Source organism: Rutilus rutilus, assembly GCF_951802725.1.
Source record: "Rutilus rutilus genome assembly, chromosome: 6".
Lineage (NCBI taxonomy): Eukaryota > Metazoa > Chordata > Actinopteri > Cypriniformes > Leuciscidae > Rutilus > Rutilus rutilus.
The window spans coordinates 44591117-44614992 of record NC_140214.1 but is presented as its reverse complement, the minus strand read 5'-3'; the positions used below and the strand labels follow the sequence as shown (position 1 = coordinate 44614992).

Genomic DNA, 23876 nt, shown 5'->3' with positions numbered 1-23876 from the left:
GGCACTGTGTTTATGTACATTCAGTTATGTGTTAATTTGCACTTCTGTACATCGGCTATAGAACATCGGCTATGTTCTACAAAGGAGTGTCAGTTTCCTCGTTGACCCCCTTACTGGCCTATCATCCCGGTTCACGGAACTGAGAGAGTTATGGGGCTTCCCCATGACGATCCCCCTCAGGAAGGTCCTGCTTCTACAGCGATTGGCACCCCAGCCCCAAGCTGTGGAACCTTCTTGTAGGTCCGCTGCTGGGTCCTTAGTTGAGCAAGACACTTCACACTAATAAGTGCTGAGAGCTCTCCTTGAGATGGCCTTTCCACCTGCTCTCGCCCCAGCGAAGCACTTTGGAGACCTATGCTCATTCTAAGTGGATGATGTGGCATTGTCTCGGACCTAGTGACTACAGCGTCACTCTCCGTCCGATACCAAGCTGCGTTCTGTAGTCGCTTACACCGTTCAGAGCACAGATTGATCCTTGCCTGCCTTATCTGCTGAGCCGTCAGCCTCGCATGATGCCGATGCTCAGAGTGCTGTTGGCCCTGTAAGGGCTTTGCGGATGTGTGTGGATCACTAGGCGGCAGTCTGACTAGCTGTCTGTGTGCTTAATGGATGGTACTAGGGACGTGCTGTTTTATACTGAGACCTCTCACTGAATTCGACGCTTTCAATGTTGGTTTAATGCCTACAGGATTTAGGTATGCTGGCTGCCTTCTCAGAACACGTTCGCCAGGGTTTCAAGTTTTATGCACTGCCTATAGCGTCGTGGGTTCGGTGAGTTTTATTAATGTACTCATGAACTGTTACCACCAGCTTTGCAGTAGTCTGCATTATGCAGAGTTACCATTGCTGCTAACTCTGTGTTATGACTATAATGTTACATAGCTGTTTCCGCATTACGCAGTAGTTTTCAATGTACTGTTAACTCTGTGTATGGCTATAAGGTTATGCAGCTGTCACCGCTATTGCCGTCGACACTGTGTTAACTCTTGTGCTTGAGTGCTTATGGTGTTGTGCTGCCCTCCAGTGCAGCCTTCGCTTCATTTCATGGATATGCAACTTGGTAAGGTCGGAACAGACGTTTCTTGGTCTAGTTCGCCTATCAGTTCGAGTGCTCCTAGCGGCGCTGCTGGCTTAGAACTGTTGTCTCTCGTGGGAGTGTAGCTTGACCCCGTTCAGGGCTTATCTTCACTGCGCTCACGGCGGGATTCTATACAGTTCCCATATACGTCAGTGACGTAATGTCGAAGTGACCGCCTTGAAAGGGAACGTCTCCGGTTACTATCGTAACCTCGGTTCCCTGAGAGGCGGGAACGAGACATTACGTCAGCCGCCGTGCTCGTCGTTTGATCAGCTGTGCTAGCGTTCAGTCTTGATTCTGACGTAATTGTCGCGCCCATGCTATTTATACTGCCCGCGGACCGGTCAGCATTTGCATGTTTCGCGTCAATTGGCCAGCCGTCTCCAGCTGGCGTTAGCCTATAAGATTTCAGTGAAAATGAGAAGGAAGGGAGTTCCCATATACATCAGTGACGTAATGTCTCGTTCCCGCCTCTCAGGGAACCGAGGTTACGATAGTAACCGGAGACGTTTTCAGCTTCCAGACAGTGATTCAAAATGTCCCGCCATTTAAGAGATTGATTTACTGACAGATACAATCGCATATTAACAAAGATTTTATACACAATTAAACGGACTTTGATATGTATAACAAGTCTACGAAAGCTTGTTTTAGGTCAATTGAGGTGTGGGATATCTTTCTTAAAACAGATGGAAAATGTAAAGATGCATGCTACATTTTTAGTGTTTTGCCTCCAGCTCTCGCCAGTTAACTGAACATCATTTAGCTAACATGCTAACGTTAGCTTGAAAACTGTAACGTAAACTTAACACAAATCATGTAATATAAAATATCGTTCATATGTAGACTCTTACCTCAGCCGATGATCGGTTGGCATGATGTCCGCTGTGACGAACCAGGCTCACTGAAAAGGGCGTTATTTCCGAAGAATCCAAACCAATGATCTATATGACATAACGTACATTATATAGATCAGTGATCCAAACGGACTGACTGACAACAGGGCTCCTGCTCACAGCTGTTCTCGACGAATACGATTGCTTTGAACCACTGTTAATCTCGCAATACGCTTCACGAGAGTAGACTGAATTCAAATCTCCCGCTTACAGATCCAAACTCGACTGAACAGCTAACCGTTGTGGGCGGGACTAAACAGCGGAAGCGTAATGGCGGCGAATTTGAATCTGCGTCATCGCGCGCACACACACACACACACACACACACACACACACACACACACACACACACACACACACACAAAGCCCTGAATAAAAAAATAAAAAAATACAACAAAGCCCTGAATGTGCAGCAACGGAGATTTGGAAAAATATTAATAAAATATACATGAAATTATGGGAGAATAAGACAATGAAATAATGATCAAAATGAGCATCTATTTGCAAGACAAGATTAAAAGACTATAGCCTATGCAATAAAAAAGAATTCTATACAGGCCTACTGTAGCCTATGTAGGGTAGGCTACTGTATGTAGAAATACTATTATTTAACCTTAAAATACTCACTTTAACCCCCACATGCTTAATAATCTGTAAGGACAACATATTGAATAGATGCAGATTTCTGCAGTTATACCTTCTTTTCTTTGTTTTCTAATTTCACAGAAAAAATCTGTAAAACATTACTTTGTAAAAATACAGACAAGTTCCTTTTAAAAAAACGTACAATTGATGTAAAACCAAAATACAAGCAATTTCCTGTAAATTTAATAGTGGACCTTAAATTACAGTAAATATCTGTAAAATAACAGGCATTCACTATAATGACAAAACATAAAATCCTGTAAAAAAAACAAAACAAAAAAAAAACAGACCATTACCTGTAAAATTACACTTTTTTTACAGTGTAGGCAACATAAATAAAAGCCCAAAATGTAGAAATGTACATTATTTATTTACTTAACAACAATCAAATAGTACAAGAACAAAAATAAGACAAAAAACTGAACAGAAAAAAATATATCTTTTTGATCTTCTCAGCTCTGTGAGCTTCGAATTGATAGATCATGTATGACAGTTGCCAAAGTGAGATATGAGCTAAAAAATGACCATCCTGCCATGAGCTAGGAGGCATATCTTGTATGTACATATAGGGCTTATATGTGGATATAAAGAAGCAATACAGGAGACCTATATGGCTTGTATATGCACATATATGCACCTCAGTTTTGCCTATATGTGGCATATATACGCATATATGCAGCATATATATTATCATATATGTGCATATATGCTGCATATAGGTTTCATATATGTGCATATATCCACATATAGGTTCTTTCCATGTGGGAGCGCGCGGCAAAATTTGAGGTAAACCCACAACTGAACTGTAAGCAATGGTAAATAAAGAAGTGTTAGCTGTTGCCATTCTGGCAGGAAAGCTGTATTTGGAAGCAGAAGAGGAGGCGGAAAATATAAGGCGTGTCGCCCATCAGAGAAGAGCCAGGATAAGGCGGAGACAAGTCAGGAGGCGTTCCCTGATGACCCTCATCCTTGCCACAGTAAGAAATGTTGTCGCTACCGAGTGCTTAGCATCTCTTCCAATGCCCAATCATAAATATATATATATATATTGAGCAATTTAATAACTAATTTATTCAATGAATTGTTTGATATGTCCCCACAAATATGGAATAATAATAACAAGTAGTACAGTAGCCACAAGCCCACTAGATGGCAGCTGAACCCCTCTGATGAATTATTAACTTTCAATAAATGCACAAACCCCAATACCCACTGTGAAGTGCAGTGTTGGGCTAGTTACTCAAATAATGTAATATATTACTCATTACTAGTTACTCCTTTCAAAAGTAATATTGTTACTTATTACTTTCTGGCAACAGTAATTAGTTACACTACTAGTTACATTACTTTTTCTTCACGCCCCACAGAAGTTGTAACTATCTTCCACATACAATTCTTCTAGAATGTTACTAACAACATATTTCTGCCTCATCATTTGACCAAAATCCACATTGGATCGCAGTCAGAAGTTATTACAAACACTCAATAGTGACTGATAGTGACATTCGAGCAGAAGTGTTGTATTAATCTCATTAACTGTCATGTGTAGCTTGAAGTAATTTTTCCGTTACCCATATATACAATTATATTTTGTTATGTATTTTATCAAATCACATAAGTTTGTAAGAAACTGCTTAATTTTCCAAAAAGATTTTTAATTATAGTAATATAATGTACATGTTGATTTCATTTCATTTCATTTCATTTCATTTATTATACAGGAAAATTTAAAAGCTACAATTAAGTTACAATAAACGGGCCTGACTCAGTTTAAAAACTGGTTTACAGCAGGTTCCTGTTCTGCAGCAACATAGAACAATAATCACAATTTCGGCACATTTAAACAAAACGTCTCGGTTACGTATGGTAACCCTCGTTCCCTGAGTCCAGGGAACGGAGACGCCTCGTCGGGGGAGTTCCCCTGACGAATTGGGATCACGCTAGGGAGACCAATTGCCTTCGAGTGAATTAAAACGAGCCAATGAACATTGGCATGCAAGATTTGCATTCCGCAGCCCGCCTACCAGTGCGGGTATAAGGCGGAAGCAAGCGCATACACAAACGCTTTTCGCTGAGGAGCCGAACGGTCTCCAGTCCTCCGCGAAGGTACAGCAGCATGGCGACGGGACGAGGCGTCTCCGTTCCCTGGACTCAGGGAACGAGGGTTACCATACGTAACCGAGACGTTCCCTTTCGTCAGCAGGGAACTCCGACGCCTCGTCGGGGGAGTTCCCCTGACGAATTGGGATCCCTACCAAAACGCCATGGTGCTGGCCCCTTCCAGCGCCCAGCTAAGCTACAGCCCTGCAGCAGTTTCCAGAAATTTTGCGGGAGCTAGCTAGGGAATCACACTGCTGTTCCGCAAGACCCAATCAGTGGATATTGGATAACACTGGGAAAGCGTGCCCGACCCCAAGGAAATAATGGGGGGGGGGGGGGGGGGCGCTGCGGAAGCTGAGGCAGCCTAGAGGAAGGCCCTCAAATACACACATGTACTAACCAAGTAGGGTAGTGAAACATATGGCAGTCCATGAAGGTAGTCCCAGTCCGGAGGAGTGAGGAGCGTACTCAACAGGGACGACAGAATGAGTCTGTCAAGGGGAAGACACGGCTACTAGCAACTCCTTACTGAAGGTAGCAGACCTGGTGCCGGGCGGTCCGCAACGCCTGGCACCGGAGGGGGTGATGGAGGAACTCACGAGGTTAGCCGTTTGTTGGGTAACCAACGGAGCAAGAAGACGCACGTATCCGTTCACGGAATGGCGTCGCAAGCCGACACACCTATTCCTTCTAATTATTGGCCGTAGCAAGTACTCGGGAGGAAAAAGGTTCCACACGTAGGCTATAAAACCTAGCGAACGTGTTCGGTGTCGCCCAGCCCGCAGCTCTAAAAATGTCTGTTAGCGAGGCGCCTTATGCCAGAGCCCAGGAAGTGGCAACACTCCTAGTGGAGTGAGCCCGCAACCTGGGTGGACAGGGCTCACCCTGGGACTCATAAGCCCTGGTGATAGCATCCACTAGCCAGTGGGCTAACCTCTGCTTGGAGACAGCCTTCCCCTTCTGCTGGCCTCCGTAACAAACAAAGAGCTGATCTGAGGTCCTGAAGCTTTGCGTTCTGTCTATATAAACCCGGAGGGCCCGGACGGGACAGAGAAAAGCTAGGGCTGGGTCTGCCTCCTCCAGGGGCAGCGCTTGCAGGTTCACCACCTGGTCCGCAAAGGGAGTGGTAGGAACCTTGGGCACATATCCGAGCCGGGGTCTCAATATAGCATGAGAAAGGCCAGGCCCGAACTCTAGGCACGATTTGTCGACCGAAAAAGCCTGCAGATCCCCTACCCTCTTGAAGGATGCCAATGCTAACAGGAGCGCTGTCTTAATGGACAGGAAATTAAGCTCAACTGTCGGCAAAGGCTCAAAGGAAGGACTTTGGAGTGCTTTAAGCACTAAAGTTAAGTCCCAAGAGGGTACAGGGTACAAATCACGAGGCTCTTAGATTTAGCCTCCTAGCACCCTTAAGGAATCTGATGACCAGGTCGTGCTTCCCCACAGACTTACCTTCAACTACATCGTGATGTGCAGCTATTGCGGCAACATACACCTTGAGGGTGGAGGGAGACAGCCTTCGCTCCAACCCCTCTTGTAGGAAGGAGAGCACGACTCTGATCGGGCAAGTTCGTGGGTTCTCCCGGTGGGAAGAACACCAGCTGACGAACAGGTTCCGCTTCAGAGCGTAGAGGCACCTCGTAGAGGGGGCTCTAGCTGAAGAGATGGTGTCCACCACTGACTGTGGCAGGCCATCTAGAACCTCCGCGTCCCGTCCAGGGACCAGACATGGAGTTTCCAGAGGTCTGGACGCGGGTGCCACAGAGTGCCCCGTCTCTGAGAAAGTAGGTCCTTCCTCAGAGGAATCGGCCAAGGAGGGGCTGTCGCGAGGAGCATGAGTTCTGGGAACCAAGTCCGGGTTGGCCAATATGGGGCCACCAAAAGGACCTGCTCCTTGTCCTCCCTGACCTTGCACAGGGTCTGTGCAAGAAGGCTCACTGGGGGAAACGCATATTTGCGTAAGTCCCGGGGCCGGCTGTGTGCCAGGGCATCCGTGCCGAGAGTTCCTTCGGTCAGGGAGTAATACCACTGGCAATGGGTCGTGTCCGGAGAGGCAAACAGGTCTACCTGTGCGGCTCTGAAGATTCGCCAAATCAGCTGGACCACCTGGGGATGGAGTCGCCATACTCCTGGAAGGGGAGGCTGACGTGAAAGCTCGTCAGCCACACAATTGAACTCCCCTGGGACATGAACGGCACGAAGCGACCTCAGATGCTTCTGACTCCATAGGAGGAGGTGGGAGGCGAGTCGCGACATACGACGGGAGCGCAGACCACCTTGTCGGTTGATGTACGCAACGGTCGCAGTGTTGTCCGTACGGACCAGTACGTGCTTGTGTTTGAGAAGCCCCTTGAGGCGACACAGGGCTAAGCGTACTGCTTGCAACTCTAGGCAGTTGATGTGCCAATGCAGCTGGGGCCCCGTCCACAGACCCGAGACTGCATGCCCTTTGTACGTGGCCCCCCAACCCTTGACAGAAGCATCTGTGAACACCACAGCATGCCTGGAAACCTGGACTAGGGGCACTCCGGCCCGTAGAAACACAGGATACGACCAAGGGGTGAAGGTTTGGCGACAGTGCGGGGTGACTTTGACCCGGAACGTGCCCCTCTGCCACGCCCACCTCGGGACTCGATCGCGAAGCCAGTGCTGGAGCGGTCTCATATGCAACAGACCGAGCGGCGTTACTGCGGCTGCGGCTGCCATATGCCCCAGGAGCCTCTGAAACTGTTTCAGTGGAACCGCTGACTTGCCTCGAAAAGACTTGAGGGAGTTGAGCACCGACTGGACGCGTTCCTCCGTGAGGCGCGCAGTCTGGGCGACCGAGTCCAGTTCCATACCGAGATAAGAGATCTTCTGCAAGGGGAAGAGTTTGCTCTTCTCCCAGTTGACCTGAAGCCCCAACTGGCTGAGGTGCCGAAGCACCATGTCCCTGTGATCGCACAACACATCTCGCGAGTGTGCCAGAATGAGCCAGTCGTCAAGATAGTTGAGAATGCGAACGCCTTGTTCTCTCATGGGAACAATGGCCGCCTCCACGACTTTCGTGAAGACACGGGGCGACTGGGCCAGCCCGAAGGGTAGGACCTTGTACTGATATGCTCGACCCTCGAAAGCAAACCGAAGAAATGGTCTGTGTCGGGGAAGAATCCAGACATGAAAGTACGCGTCCTTCAGGTCGATCACTGCAAACCAATCCCGGGGATGGATGCATTCGAAAATGCGTTTCTGCGTGAGCATCTTGAACGGGAGCTTGTGCAGGGCCCGATTCAATACTCGCAGATCCAGGATTGGCCGTAACCCACCGCCTTTCTTGGGTACAATGAAGTAAGGGCTGTAGAACCCTGACCTCATCTCGGCTGGAGGGACCGGCTCTCTTTCCGCAAGACAGGAGCATCCACCGGACGCACACGGGTGAAGTGGATGCCCCTGAACTTGGGAGGCCGGCGTGCAAACTGAATTGCATAGCCGAGCCGGATGGTGCGGATGAACCAGCGCGACGGCCTCAAGAGCCCAAACCAGGCTCCGATAACCCGCCGCAACGAGCCCACCCACAGCACCGGCGTACCCGCGGAGGGGCAGCGAGGTGGAAGGCAGGGACACGGCTCCGGTGGCATTGCAGCGGCCGAGAGCGGGGTCAGGGTGTGTACTTGGACAACACCTACCTCCTTCCATCGGGGGACAGACGGCAGAGAAGACCCGAGAGTGTTCTACTGCGGGCTGTCGCCTGGCGAAGGAAGGGGAGGAGACGAGGAGCGAGGCCCAAGGGCGGCTGCTGGTCTCCGAGCCTTGCCGCCTAGCGGCAGAGAGGAGTGACGTGACCGAGGTGGCGCCACTGCTATCTGCAAGCTGGGGAGAGGGGAGCGGGAGTGGCGCCGTTCGGGGGGCGGCGCGCACTGCCATTCTGACCCTCTCGAACGGAGGAGACTGGCCTTATTTTAGTGCCAGTCTCGACCGTAAGGGGAAACGAGGAGCGAGGCCCGGGGGCATCGAGTCCTGGTTTCCTCCTCGCCCAGCGAGAGACGAGAGCGACAAGGCCGTAGCCCTCACTGTCATCTGAGCGCTGGGGCCCGTGAGTGACTCAGAGGAAGTGGACTGCTCAAACTTTGGGTACCGCTGACTGGATGACCAGCGGCGGAACAGAAACGAAATTCTCCACCCGGCCCTCCTCCGGGGGAAGGAGTGGTGATGACACGCACTCCAGAAGAGCAGACGTCACATACTCTGGGTCGCTCCTCTCAGGGTCATTTCCCTTCCTTTTGCTGGGGGGAAACGAACTCCGAGCGGGCTGGTTCTGGGGGGCTTCTGGACCACCAGTGTGGACATCGTCTGACCGAAGGCCAGCGCTGTGACTAATCACGGTCAGTCATAAAGCACAGCTCTACTCCGAGTCAGAACTACCCATGTGCACTGAATGTGCAGGGGTAGTGAGAGAGGAAAAACTTCTGCAGATTTAGGCATGTTTGGCTTGCCATATTGGCACCAAAATGCTTCCATACTGCCAAAAATTTTCACACCCATCCAGGCACTTTAGAACAGCCCAGGAAAGTGTGGCTGTCAAGTCTGAATCTTCAGCATGAGAACACACCATTATAGTAGGAACTCAGCATCATTTTCAGAGTATAACAGCCCTCTCTCCGATGTAGCGATCGACATCTGCCCTCCCCTGGGGCCCCGAATGAAATGCTTGGTCCCTCATGAGAAAGACCAGAATCCCATCCGAAAGCCTCGACGGCACACGGCACGCTGAGCGGCTCAAGCCCTTACGAGAAAGGGGAGACGAACAACGTGCCGACGTGGTCATGCACTCATGAGAGAACATGAACCACCCACGAACGCAGTCTCAACACACTGATTAGGCATGTGAAACAGTGATCGTGTCCGTCAACCAGGCATGCAAGACAGTGAACGTGGCCATCGTCTCGAGCCTTCAGGCAAGGCGAACAACGCGCCGACATGGTCATGCTCTCATAAGAAAGCATAAACCACCCACGAACACAGTCTCAGCATGTTTGCAATGCGCTAGAGGAGTGGGAAGCTCGTGAGGGTCTTTCACCTGGCGAGACATTCCGCACTGTAACCCCCAGATCACCAATGCTATTAGCCAAAGTAGTTCTCTTTTTTGAAGAGGAACTAGATGGGGAATAAGCAAAGGGACTCAACCTCATAGAGGTACACGAGTCTCGATCGCGCATCTAGAGCGCCGAATGACGCGCGCTGGGTTGCCGTGACAACCCGCGCGGTCAGCCGGCGCTCGACGGCACACGGCACGCTGAGCGGCTCGAGCCTTTTAAAAAAGGGGAGACGAACAACGTGCCGACGTGGTCATGCACTCCTGAGAGAACATGAACCACCCACGAACGTAGTCTCACACACTGATTAGGTATGTGAAACAATGAACGTGGCCGTCAATGAGGACAGGAAACGATCACATCCAGAAACACACGAGTGAAACGTCATCCTGAAAAGGACGCGATCTTCACTCGTGTTGCTCTTTCAGAAAGAAAATACTCTCTTTATTGTGCTGAAGCACACAGGGACCCAACGCGGTGACACAGCGGGGAAACTGCAAGCCCGCTGTGCGCACTCAACCGTTTACCAGCTGTTAAAACAGCTTTTGAATTAACAGCGTGTAGACGCAGCCGGCAGACAGGAAATCGCGCGGTCGCTGAAACGCCATCTCACCAACACAGAGAGATCCCTTCCCGAAACAGCAGACTCGTAGAGCGTAAGATAAATACAATCTTAAAGCTCATTCACTCAGAGAGGACACAATCGGTCGGCTCCGAAGTTAAAAGCGTTTGTGTATGCGCTTGCTTCCGCCTTATACCCGCACTGGTAGGCGGGCTGCGGAATGCAAATCTTGCATGCCAATGTTCATTGGCTCGTTTTAATTCACTCGAAGGCAATTGGTCTCCCTAGCGTGATCCCAATTCGTCAGGGGAACTCCCCCGACGAGGCGTCGGAGTTCCCTGCTGACGAAAGGGAACATTATAACTGATCAAACAAATACAGACAAATACAACATTAAATACAAAAAGACAAAACTAAAAACAATACACAATCAATGCATGCATGTATGACTATCAAGAAGAAACAGTTTATATGACTTTTTGAAATATGCAATAGATGACAATGTTCGAATGCGATAGGGAATATCATTCCAAACTTTAGTGTAAATATAGAAAAAAGATTTTTGACCATAGTTGTTTTTGTATGGTGGAACTGGAACAAGTGCCTGTGAGACTGACCTAGTAACACGTAATGGTCTCACATTGTGTGTCGGAAACAGTGTTGCCAGATTGGAAATGTCCAAGTATCGTACCAGAAGCTCAAAATTATCGTACACGAGTCAAACCTGTACAGAATACAGTCAAGAAATCTACAAGGGGGGGGGGGGGGTCCTTGTATGCGCTTCGTGAGGCACACTGGCACACACACACACGCAAGGTCTCTCGCTCGCTCCCTCTCTCTACACGTTCTTCCGGCCGGTAGACGTAGAATCCACAGCTAAATCAATGAGAAGCCCTATGATTACAACGACCATCATTTGTCATTGTCATTGTCACACAGTTCTGAAATTATCGTACATTATAAGATTTTTTCCATTATTGATCGTACATCGTACAGAGGTCAAAATTATCGTACAAATACGATAATTATCGTACATCTGGCAACACTGGTCGGAAAAGGAATTCTAGATTCTGGGGAAGAGCTATTTTGAATCTGAAAATAAAGTGCTATGACACGACTGTTTACGTAATTCTCATAGGTCAAAGCATTACAATGCGCACTACAATGATGAGACCACCTTGATATATTGCTGTGAATCTTAAGTGCTCAGTAATATAGTCGTGCTATTGGTTCAGTAATGTCCTTAGTGGTTAGAGACCAGATTGGAAGACAATAAGACATTGTTGAGAACACAATAGCATGCAAGTAAGTTTCAGAGACTGAAAAAGAAAGATATGATCTGATCTTATTATACACATAGAGTTTCTGATTCAACTTTTTTATCAATTTAGAAATGTGTTCCCGATATGTAAGATGTAAATCAAGTAGTACACCAAGGTAGTTGTATGTTTTTGTAACAACAAGATCTTGATTTACAAAAGTAATAACATCAGTTAAAGAAAAACTTTTTCTGGGTGAATGAAAGTACATACATTCAGTTTTCTTTACATTGATGGTCAGATGGTTCTTTTTCAACCAATCATGTATGAGGTAAAGATCAGATGATAGTTTTGAGTTTATGACATTGGGGTTTACACCAGAAAGAAAAATCACAGTATCATCAGCGTACAGTAAACATTTTGAGTGTTTACACACTCGAGGAAAATCATTGATATATAAAAGAAAAAGTAAGGGTCCAGGAATGCTGCCTTGCGGAACCCCTATGTCACAAACTAAAGGTTGAGATCTAACCTGATTAACTTTGACAGTCTGCAACCTGTTCGTCAAATAAGAAGAGATCATTTCTATCACAGATGGAGACAATTCAAATAAGTGAAGTTTGTTTAGCAGAATCTGGTGGTTCACTGTATCGAACGCTTTACGGAAATCAATAAAAATAGCTCCAGCAATGTGACCTTTGTTAAGTGCATCACGTATTTGTTCAGTGAAAAGTAGTAACGCCGACATAGTAGATCTCTTAGTACGAAAACCGTGTTGACAATCACTGAGCCAGTTATTAGTTTGAAGGTAAGAACTTAACTGGTTATGCAAGACTTTTTCCAGCAACTTAGACATTGCTGGAAGTATTGCAATAGGTCTGTAATTTGAGACAAGGGTGTGATCATCAGATTTAAAAATCGGAATAATTTGTGCTGTTTTCCAGTTAGTGGGGAAAATAGAAAGCCTGATACAAAGATTGGTTAAATGCAGAAAGAGAGGTATGAGGCTATCAGCATGTGTCTTTAAAAATAAGGTATTTAAACCATAAATATCACGGGCATTGGAGTTTTTAAGCAGATGTAATGTTTGTATCACCTCATTCTGTGAGATCTCAGAAAATGAGAACTGATCAGATGTTAAAGAAAGAACAGGTGAGGACAAAGAGGGAATGGCAAAATGCCTAGCCAATTCCTTAACAGATGATACAAAATAATCATTAAAAGCACTTGCAATCTTTTCTGAATCTGAGATAAGTGTACCCCGTGTGGAAATTTGAACATCAACATTATTTTTCTTCTCATTTTCATTTTCACCGGTGATGACCTTAAGGGTCTGCCACAATGTCTTTGGATTGCTAGCAGATTGAATAATCAGCTGTTGGAAATAGACCGCCTTTGCCTTACGCAATTCCAAAGTACATTTATTTCTAATTTGTATAAAATTATTCTTACTCTCAGATGTTCGACTTGCCCTATACAATTTAAGAGAAGAAGCCTTCAATTTAAGAAGTTGAATTATTTCAGAATTTATCCAAGGTAATTTACTTTTTCTTGATCGAATCTTGCTGACAGTGGCATACTTATTCTGTATTAAATGTAATTTAGTATGAAATTGCGTTAAAATTTGTTCTGGATCTTCTAATGACAGTTCATCACTCCAATTAATAGCACTAAAATCAGCATTGAATTGCGACAGTTTTGAAATTGGTATTTTTGGTACAGAGTGAGAAGCATAAGTTTTTTTAGATTTTAAGATCGTTCTAACTGCATAGATGAGCGAATGATCTGAAATAGCCACATCCATGACACCAGACATTGCATATTTTGAAGGCTGATTTGTGAGAAAAAGATCCAGAATGGAACTGCGCGTTTTACCAATTCTTGTTGGATCCTTAATTAATTGATACAGTCCAAGTTTTATTGCAATATTTTTTAAAGATTTCGATGAGCTATCATTCCAGTCGAGATTGATATCACCCAGAATTACAAGCTCCTTTGTTGTAAAAGATTTAATTATGTAAGTAAGCTGGGATAGATAAGAACTTTCACTAACATTAGGGGTTTTGTAGGTAACAAGGTTTTGTAGGTGATTGCATGTTGAGGTGTAAAATGTACGATCAATCTTAATGTTTCAGTTTCGGTTTCAATTTTTGATATTAAATGTGCATATTTCCGATTCACATAGAAGGCCACTCCGCCGCCGACCTTGCTAATGCGGTCTTTACGATACAATTCATAATTTTCAATTGAAAGAAAAGAATCCGGAATATTTGGAGTTAACCATGATTCAGAGATTGCCATTACATGTGCTTTTGACTGCGCAAGCAAAATTTTAAATTCGTCTAATTTGGGAACAAGGCTTCGGATGTTTAAATGGCAAATTTTAAAGCCTCTAATGCCAGAGTAAAGTAAAGCCAAAACTTACACAACAGTGTTCAGGTCATCTTTTTTCCCGACAAAATCAATATAATGCAATATTTCTATCTGCTGAATGTAAGCTTTTCAATATTTCAAGATTGCCTGCTGCACAGTCGTGAAAATTATGAAAATACATCTGGGAATTACAGGGTTGAGGCATCAAAAGTAACTAAGCTGTTTTATGGATAGTAACTGTAATATTATTACTAAAATCTTATTAGTAATTAGTTACACTACTAGTTACTGCAAAAAGTAATAGTATTACAGTAACTAAATTACTAGTAATTAGTTACTGCCCAACACGAGTGAGGTGTTAGTTTCAAGTGAAAAACAGAGAGAAGCACTGAAATTGTAAAAGAAAACCACAGATTTATTTTTTGAAACTGTGAAAACAATAAAGATACATTTAATATTTAAGGGGAGGTCATTAAACATTACCATTTTATTTCCAGGAAAAACAACACATTCAAAACTATGCAGTGCTAAACTATCAAGTCCCAATTCTCAGAATTTATTTTTCTGAAGAGGACACAGTGCCTTCACTGAGACTCAGCAGGGTAACAATTGGGCTGTTGTGTTGGGTGCTGCCAAGAATAAAAGATCATGGTTGGAGTCACGAGATTGAGGTGCTCATTCTACTGTACTGGCTGTCATGTGGAGCCTCTTACCGTGTCACCTCAGAAACATTTGCAATGCCCACATCCACAGTATGCCGGGTTGTGCATAATGTGACTGAGGAAATGTTGGCAGTCCTGCACCGAATAATTCACTTTCCTGGGCCACAGGAGATGGAGGAGCTTGGAAGAGGCTTCGTCCGTCTGGCAGGGCACAATGCCTTCAAGAAAGCTGCTGGTGCGATTGATGGGTGCCATATTAGGATTCGACCACCTGGCGGACAACAGAAACAATTCCTTGACATTTATGTAGGCAACCCAGGATCCGTCCATGATGCTCTGGTCCTTCGAAGGTGCCCAATGTATAAGGAATCCCTTTATCCACCAAATGGGTTCTTCCTTCTTGGAGATGGGGGCTACCCATGTCTGCAACATCCTGTCACCATAATCACCCCATACAGACAACCTGTGGCTGGTAAGTAGGTCTACATAGTTATAACATTACAGTTTATTTACTTAATTATGATAAATATAGTGACAGTTGCATTTTCAATGTCATTGCATTTTAGTGAATAAACATTGTCAATGGTCGATTCATCTTGACCCTAACTGACCTATTGTCACTATGTGTCTTACCGCCAGGTCGTGTTGAAGGCCGCTTTAACAAACACCATGCCAAGGCTAGGTGCATCATTGAGCGTGCCTTTGGCATGCTTAAAACACGCTGGAGGGCTATATTCCTGAGGGCCCTAGAGATCAATCCTCTATTCGCCCCAAAAGTGGTTGCTACATGCTGCATTCTACACAATCTGTGTCACGCCACTGATGACATCCTGGAAGAAGAGGACCTTGGGGATGAGGATGCAGAAGCAGAAGACATGGGTGGGGACCTGAAGCAAACTGGGAACAACATCAGGGCTAGACTTGCAGCACAACTCTCTGCCCCTGAAGAGCTACCTGCATGCCTACAAGAACATGACTATAGTTAGATCAAGTTAGTTTGTGTGTGTGAGGGAATGAGAGTAAGAGTATATATATGTATATTTGTTATACAAATACTCAGCTGAGGTATGTTATGTTATGTAGTGTAGAATTATTGGGTGGGGTTGATGTTAATAGTCAGTGCAAGTGCAAATAAACTTTGGAAATATTTACAATGAAATCATAATGTAAATAAAAAAATCTTCAAACCAAAATATACTTTCTAATGAACTTTTATTATAATTTATTAACAAGTTTCTCAAAAAGAGCAAGGTAGCGCTCAGCCCTTTCTGTAGTAGCCCTCTCCCTCTCCCTCTCTTCTTCTTTTGCAGCTGCCTGCCTTTCTCTCTCCTCATCTCTCTCGGCCTGCTCCCTGAACAGCTCAATGAGCTCTGAGGAGCTTCGCCTCTTCATCGGTCTCTTCTGTGCTTCACTGCCTGGAAGAGGGGCAGAGGAGGAAGAAGCCACAACGCCACTTGCAGTAGCAGACACATTTGCTGCTACTACCAGGGGCGGATTGATGGAATGCTGCCCCTGGAGCACAGCATCCATTTCATTATACCACTGCCACTTCTCCCGCCTCTACCCCTTTCCCTGTCGGTGGGTCCCTCAACTCCTAATAATAAAAAAATATATCTTGCTTCACTGCACTATATATATGACTGATCAACATGACTAAAAGACATTCTTACCTTGTATTTCTCCTTTAAATTGTTCAATTTTTTCTTTGCCTGTTTAGGCATGACTGGAATTCTGGTGTTTTTCACAAAAACCCTGAAAAGAGAAGACATCTGATCAGTAACAGGAAACTACAGGAAACTAACATTATAATGTAAAATAAAATAAACCAAGAAACTGACTATATACAAGAGTAGGCCTATATGTGCCAAAATTCAACAGTATGATATATCATGATAATGAACATGCAACAAGAAAGTAGAATTACTTACTCCCAGCCAGACTTAGAGGAGTTCCTCTTTCCAGTGAAGAGGGCTTCGTTTGCTCCTCTCCACTGGATAAGCATTCTTGTCTCTTCGTTGCTCCCTAAGTATAGAAAAAAAAAGAAGAAAAAAACACCTGCTAAATAGCTGATTAACTAACGTTAATACAGATGTAAACTCTATTTGCAACTGCGAATTCGTGCTAAATAAAACCGTTTACATTTACCTCAGGATGTAAGCTAGCGTATTTTAATTAAAAAAAGTTAAGTTCTGATGGATAAATTTAACTTTCCACAACCCCATATATTTCCCAACTTCAAATAATATATCAAAATCAGATGTATATTTAGATTAGTGATGTTAAAAATACATTACAAGACTTACAGGTATGCGCTGCGCTTCCCTCCTCCATTGTTTTGCCGCAACGACTTCTGGGATATCAGGCGAGCAAGTCTGCATTCGATGCATCGGTATCAAGAACACATCCGGGTTCTTTCATCCGTCCTCTGTACTTGCGTTCTTGAGAATTGGGTCTGAACTTCGACGGTTAATGATGACGTAAAGCGAGAACACATTAGGCTTGTTTGAGATGAGCAAAATCTGCGCAGAATCGATCACCGGTGATCAGCGCGAGATGCATGCCGGTTAGAAATGTGTCCGAGTGCGGTCCGCCTTGCTCTGATGTCATGCTGACGTATGTCAAAAATCTCTCGCGAGCGCAAGGCGCACGTGTCGGATTCTGCAGTCGAGCGCAGTTGCTCTCCACCGACTGCGCTGATCAAAAGCATGACGGGAAACGACTTGCTGACGACACAGCTTAATGTTAATTGGTTTAAACAACCGTGATTTATTGTTCTCTTTTAAAATGTTTGATTTTAAAACTCTGATATCATGTTTTATGTGTATACGTTATGTGTGAATATTCCCAAAGTATCTAACAGTGCGATCTCTATGGGTTATGCAATTTAATTTTTATAAAAAATAAATAAATAAAAACACATATGTCTGTATTAAAGAAAAGAAAATATTGATAAACATGTATTTGGAATGGAATTAAATAACAAGTACTTTGGGTGTCTTGTTCATTTTATTTATTTTCATATTAAAGCAACATAAATTGAATTACATCCAGTTTATTAGCAACACTGTGCACGAGCGTGAATCCCGCGATATCCATCTTTGATCTCGCAGGTGTCAGATCCACTACGAGAAGAGAGAAGTGTCCGGCTTGCCTGCGCTTTTTTCACTCCTCCTCTCACTGCAGCGCCTACTCTCGACTACATTTCAGGCGAGGCAAGCGCATCTCAAACAAGCCTAAGGACGCAAGATCGCTGAAGAACAAGTAGAGAGATTACTGTATGGACAGGAGGAGAAGCTCGCGCGCAATCGGGGGGACGTGGAGGCAAAATGGCAAAGTAATTAATCAGAATACTTAGCAAAAGTTTCTCCTGCTCCAGCTCATGGACAGCTCCTACTCACACTCTCCGTCTCTGCAAGTTTCGGAAGGGAATGATTCAGATTTCGCTTGACACAGCTACTAGAAGACAGACGGGTTGCTCACGTCACATCTACGTCGTCAAGCTCAGTTTGAGTCTGCGCAGTACCAGAGCCCGTCTACGGAGAGCCTTGGCACTTCCTATTAGCCCCATTGTATCGATCTTGGTTGCAGTTCCATTAGAATTCCACTGGAGGTGATCGCGGGCGAGTGCAGACTGAATGGGAGTCTATGGGGCTAGACGGCTAAATGTGTCTCTTTCACCCGATTGCCGTTGAGAAATCTCAGATTTTATTGTAAGTTTTGCAAGTTCAACATGGGTTATAGGTCGAAAGTTGAATGAACGAGTACTTATGTCCTTTCGATTTCTTACAGGTTGAGTTGTTGTTGCCCATAACACGCTAGCATTCTGCTAATGACGTCAGCATTCTGACGTCATTGACATTTTAAAAGACTTTTTAAACCAAATAAGAGACTCTAAAAAATCTAACACCCAGCAATGTGTAATTTCTTTGCATCTCCTTTCGAATACAACATTCAAATTACTAGACAAAAAATTATATCCTGAGAAAAGTGGATTTTGAGGGTTTTTCGCCATAGACCTCCATTCATTCTGCACTCGCCTGCGAGCGCCCCCGCATGGACAGAGACGTGTTACTGCAGCCAGTCCAGAAACCAGAAGTAAGCAGAGAGTGCCGATTCTCTTCCTATTAGACAAAATAGGAAGAGAATCGGTTCTCTTCCTATTAGCTGCGTTCCAAACCGCATACTTCCCTACTATTTAGTATGGGAAAAAGAGTAGGCGAGCGAAAAAGTATGTATGAATCCAAAAGAGTAGGCGAGAATTACCTGGGTGACGTACTAATTATCGCGAGATTCGGACTTGAGTGCGTTCTAATATGCCTACTTTCCTACTATATAGTAGGCGAAAACAGTACGTGAAGGAAGCAGTACGTTCGAAACATCAGTATTCATAAAAGAGTAGGCGAGAAGTTCCCGGATGGCTTACTGCTTTCGGCCAGATTTTTGAGTGCTCAACCGATGGATACTCTTCTATCCCAGGAGGCCACGCGAGAGGATACGTCATAAAAAAAGAAGAAGAAGGATAGGTCATACTCGAACGTGACGGAAAGGATGACGGACGAGACTGTTTTCAAATGTGAGTATTAAAACAAATGATCGCATGTGTTGAACTACTGTACAGTAAACTGTTGAATTGTTGAAGGTGTAAAGACGCTATATTTGAGATTTTGCTGTAAATCACATTTATTATGTAGCTAACAGAGGAGCTCCAGCAAGGACACATACGTCACCAAAGTGGATTTGCATACATTTTAAACCGTATACATCTTAAATACAATTACTAAATGTCTATTAAATATCTGGCTAGAAAATCTTCTATAAGAATTGCAGATTACTACGTCTAATAGATATGAAATAGGCATCTGAGTGTGTGCTATTATGTAGAACAAATCTATAAAGTAACAAGTTATCTATTTTATTTGTCCATTACTGTTGATAAATTGAGGAACATTTATGTAGGATAAAAAGTTAAAACAACCTCAACATGTAAATGTAGTGTTGAGTTCATAAATCACAGAGGTAATGTGAATCTTGTCTGGATGTTACAGGGACAGATGAACAGATGTGTGTTTATCCGGTGGAGAGTGGCTCATGAAGCTGAATGCTGCCATCAAAGGCTTTGTGACATTACAGAAATGAATAAATATTTAAATCTTAAGTTGTAGTTTATTTTAATTATTGTAATTTCAAACAGAGCTATTACATCACTTTTCTGATTCTTGATTTCTGTGCATTTGCTGCAGATCTTTTGTGGTGGAGCAGGACCTACAAGGAGAGATGATGGCGGCATTTGTGGAAAAAAGCGTTTTTGTCTTCTAAATAATACTGAAATCAAATGACATTGTGCGGTTAAATTACTGCTTTTGTGTTATGTTTGTGCATTTTTGTAGGATCTGAAATGTCAGCAGGCTGGTGTGAGCACTGAGGATGAGGAGCCCAGAGCTGAATCCTGGAGATGGTGCCATGGACAAGAGTCTCCATCACTCCACCTGCCCTTACGAGACCCTCCATCACTCCTCCTGCCCTTGCGAGACCCTCCATCACTCCACCAGCCCTTATTGCCTCAGATTGTGAAGCACAACACATCACGCAACAACCTCCGACACGAAGGCATGGCTCACCTCTGGCGGTCAGCTGATTCATCAGAATAAACCCGCAGAATGGGAACCGCTGTGTTGAGATGGCAGAAGGATGTGGGGTTCAGCGCCTGTAGTCTACATACATGATTGTAGTTTGAATAAAGCTTTGTTTCATGTGTTGACTTGTATATGCATTTGTTTATTGTGTGATGGTGACTTTGATTCATTCTTTGACTAATTTAATTTCTCATTGTTGTCAGTAAATAAAATACAATTATTTAATTAATGCTTTATTTATTGTTTGAATGAAAATGTAGATATGTTCACTATATACACATCTAGAGTGTATTCATACATAGCTATTTCGAATGACATACATTACTTTTTGTTTGTTTTATTGAATTATATAATTTTCAGTAAAAAGTAATATAATTAATTGGTCAGCACAAGTTGTTATTATTGTATGTTTTGGGGTGGGATAGCAATGCAATTCATTCTGGGGTAAAATTAATTTTTAATAATGATACTTAAATTTTTCGAGTATAAAATCAACAGTTTTCTCCAAAGGTGAATCTTAGCACAGCTGCCCAACGTCTCCTTTGTGCAGACATTACAAACGCTGAGGAAAACCGTTCTAGGTACACTGTAAAAAATAAAATCGTAAAAAAAACGGTCATTGACTGTCAGCTACGGCTGCCAAACAAAAACCGTAAAAATAAAGTAAAATATCCTAATTTAAATTAAGTGCAAAAAACTTTTACAGAAATTTTCCTTAAATGTTTTACGGAAAAACAGTGTTATTTTACAGCTATTTCCTGAATTATTACGATCAAACACCTTCATTGTAAAAAAATCCCATAAAAAACAGTCAAATGACTGTCAGCAATGGCTGCCATACAAAAACCGTAAAATTAATGTAAAATATCCTAATTTAAATAAGTGCAAAATACTTTTACAGAAATCTTCATTAATCTTTTTTAACAGAAATACACAGTTAAAACACAGTTAATTCACATTTTTTCAGATTTTTTACTGAAAAACATGCAGTTAATTATATGCATGATTTGCTGTGACTATACGTCACTACATCAGTAACTACACAGTTACTGTCTGTTAAATAAAGCAACATGCAGCATTTCATCAGTGTTTCTGTGCTCATCCTGGACTGAAGCTCAGGCTCTACTCTTCAACACAATGGTGACACACGAAACGCACCATACAGAAACACTTTAAACCCCAACAGAACATTAAACACTACCAGATCTCTCAGGATCTCAGCATCTTCACTTATTACAATCCAGACTTTATTTCTTTCATACTAACATTCTTATTGAGAATTAACAGAGGTTTAGAAGTTGAAGTTTTATTGAAAAGAATAAAGTTTGATGTCACCATGATGGAGATTAGTGTTTGTTTTAGTTGGGCTCTTGAACTTTTAATTTTTAACTTTAATGTTTCTCTGGCTGCATTAACTGTGTGTCTTTGATGCATATTAGTTATGGTAGGAATCCAAGAGAAACTCAGATCAGATGATGTTGGTCTCTTTTTAGTGATAATAGTCATCATGTAGTGTCCTGCTTCATTGATACCACCTGAAGTGTAAATCTGATTAAGTAATTAAATATTAGTTGTTAATTTTTGCATGATAAAACTGCTATAGAAGATCCTGCAGTGCTGTGATACTCAGATTTTATGATGTCATTATACAGAAAATGTTTTGATAGGATCATATAGACTCACTCAGACATCAAGAATCAGTGTATGAATCGCAACAATGGTGACAACGAAAAAAAATCTGAACTACTATAAAGTCACAAAAAAGCTTTGTTGGTTGTCACCATTGTTGAGATTCATATGTTGATTCTTGATGTCTATACTACAAAAAAAAAAAAAAAACAGCTCAAAACTTTTTCCATATAATATATATCTTTTTAAATTTCAGATTATTACAATATTGTTGCCAAGGATCATGTGAGAAATTATGACATTATAGACTTTGTATAAAGCTAAATTCCATCTACATATTATGTAATCTAAACTAATATATTCAGAGATTTGGCTGTCATATCAGTGAATCAGATCATCACGATGACTGTAACATCACTGATGAATGACCAAGACTGTAACATCATCTGATATTTCTCCAGCTTTTATTGCTATAACAAATGTGTATTAAATACACAGTTAAAGCAGCCAGAGAAAACTAAAGTTAAAAACTCACGGGTCATGAGCCCAACTAAAGCAGACACTGATCTCAATCATGGTGACATCAAATTTATTTTAAAGCTGTCAGCTGCGGCTGTCAAACAAAAACCGTAAAAATAAAGTAAAATATCCTATTTTAGAAGTGCAAAAAACTTTTACAGAAATTTTCCTTAAATGTTTTACAGAAAAACACTGTTATTTTACAGCTATTTCCTGAATTATTACGATTGTAAAAAAATATATGCATGTGAGAAATTATGACATTATAGACTTTGTATAAAGCTAAATTCCATCTACATGTAATCTAAGCTAATATATTCATATTTTTGACTGTCATATCAGAGAATCAAGCCATCATATGATGACATCATCAAAGAATGACCAAAATCATCTGAAATTTTCTCCAGCTTTTATTGCTATAACAAATGTGCATCAAATACACAGTTAAAGCAGCCAAAGAAAAACATAAGTTAATAATTGAAGTCATGAGCCCAACTAAAGCAGACACTAATCTCAATCATGGTGACATCAAATTTATTTTAAAGTTTTTTATCATTTTATTTAAATTAGCATATTTTACTTTAATTTTATGGTTTTTGTTTGGCAGCCGCAGCTGCCAGTCATTTGACCCTTTTTTTACGATTTTTTTTACAATGAAGGTGTTTGATCATAATAATGCAGCAAATACCTGTGAAATAACAGTGTTTTTTCGGTTTATTTAAATGACCATATTTTACTTTAATTTTAAGGTTTTTGTTTGGCAGCCGCAGCTGCCAGTCATTTGACCCTTTTTTTACGATTTTTTTTTACAATGAAGGTATATGATCGTGATTATTCAGGAAATACCTGTAAAATAACAGTGTTTTTCAGTTTATTTAATTTAGGATGTTTTACAGTTTTTTGGGGAGCTGACAGTCATTTGACCATTTTATCATAAACTGTTTTCTTTCTGTTAAATTACAGATTATAATTGTAATTTTACATACATTTTTATGTAATTTAAGAAAACAGAAAAAATACTGTATGAAAAATACAATAAATTTTCTGTATAAAAAGTGTGAATTACTGTAATGTGTCATTAATGTCACAATACCTAAAATAACAGCTGAATTTTTATTTTACAGATATTATTTGTAATTTTACAGTGTTTTGAGTACAATTTAAAATTAAAGAAAATGATCATAAAAAAATCACAGTTATTTTCTGTAAAATTAGGATTTTTTTTACAGTGTAGGCGAAATGACGTTATAGATATCTGTAACTGGAGTTTTGACTAGGCGAAATGACGTTATAGATATCTGTAACTGGAGTTTTGACTAGGCGAAATGACGTTGTAGATATCTGTAACTGGAGTTATGACTAGGCGAAATGACGTTGTAGATATCTCAAACTAGAGTTAGGGATAGTCATAATTTAATTGTAGATATATTTTATCAAGTTATAGA

The 23876-nt window shown here is 42.5% G+C and overlaps 2 long non-coding RNA genes across 2 annotated transcripts; one reads left to right on the top strand and one right to left on the bottom strand.

The window, feature by feature from the left end:
• Positions 1-14456: 14456 nt before the first annotated feature.
• LOC311292579 lies at positions 14457-16813 on the bottom strand. Its single transcript, XR_014627754.1, has 4 exons — positions 16579-16813; positions 16321-16402; positions 14702-15495; positions 14457-14617 (listed from the first exon to the last, which is right to left on the bottom strand). It is a non-coding gene; the product is annotated as an uncharacterized lncRNA (long non-coding RNA).
• Positions 16814-18032: 1219 nt separating this feature from the next.
• On the top strand, positions 18033-20408 carry LOC311292585. Its single transcript, XR_014627760.1, has 2 exons — positions 18033-19223; positions 19696-20408. It is a non-coding gene; the product is annotated as an uncharacterized lncRNA (long non-coding RNA).
• The last annotated feature ends 3468 nt before the right edge of the window (positions 20409-23876 follow it).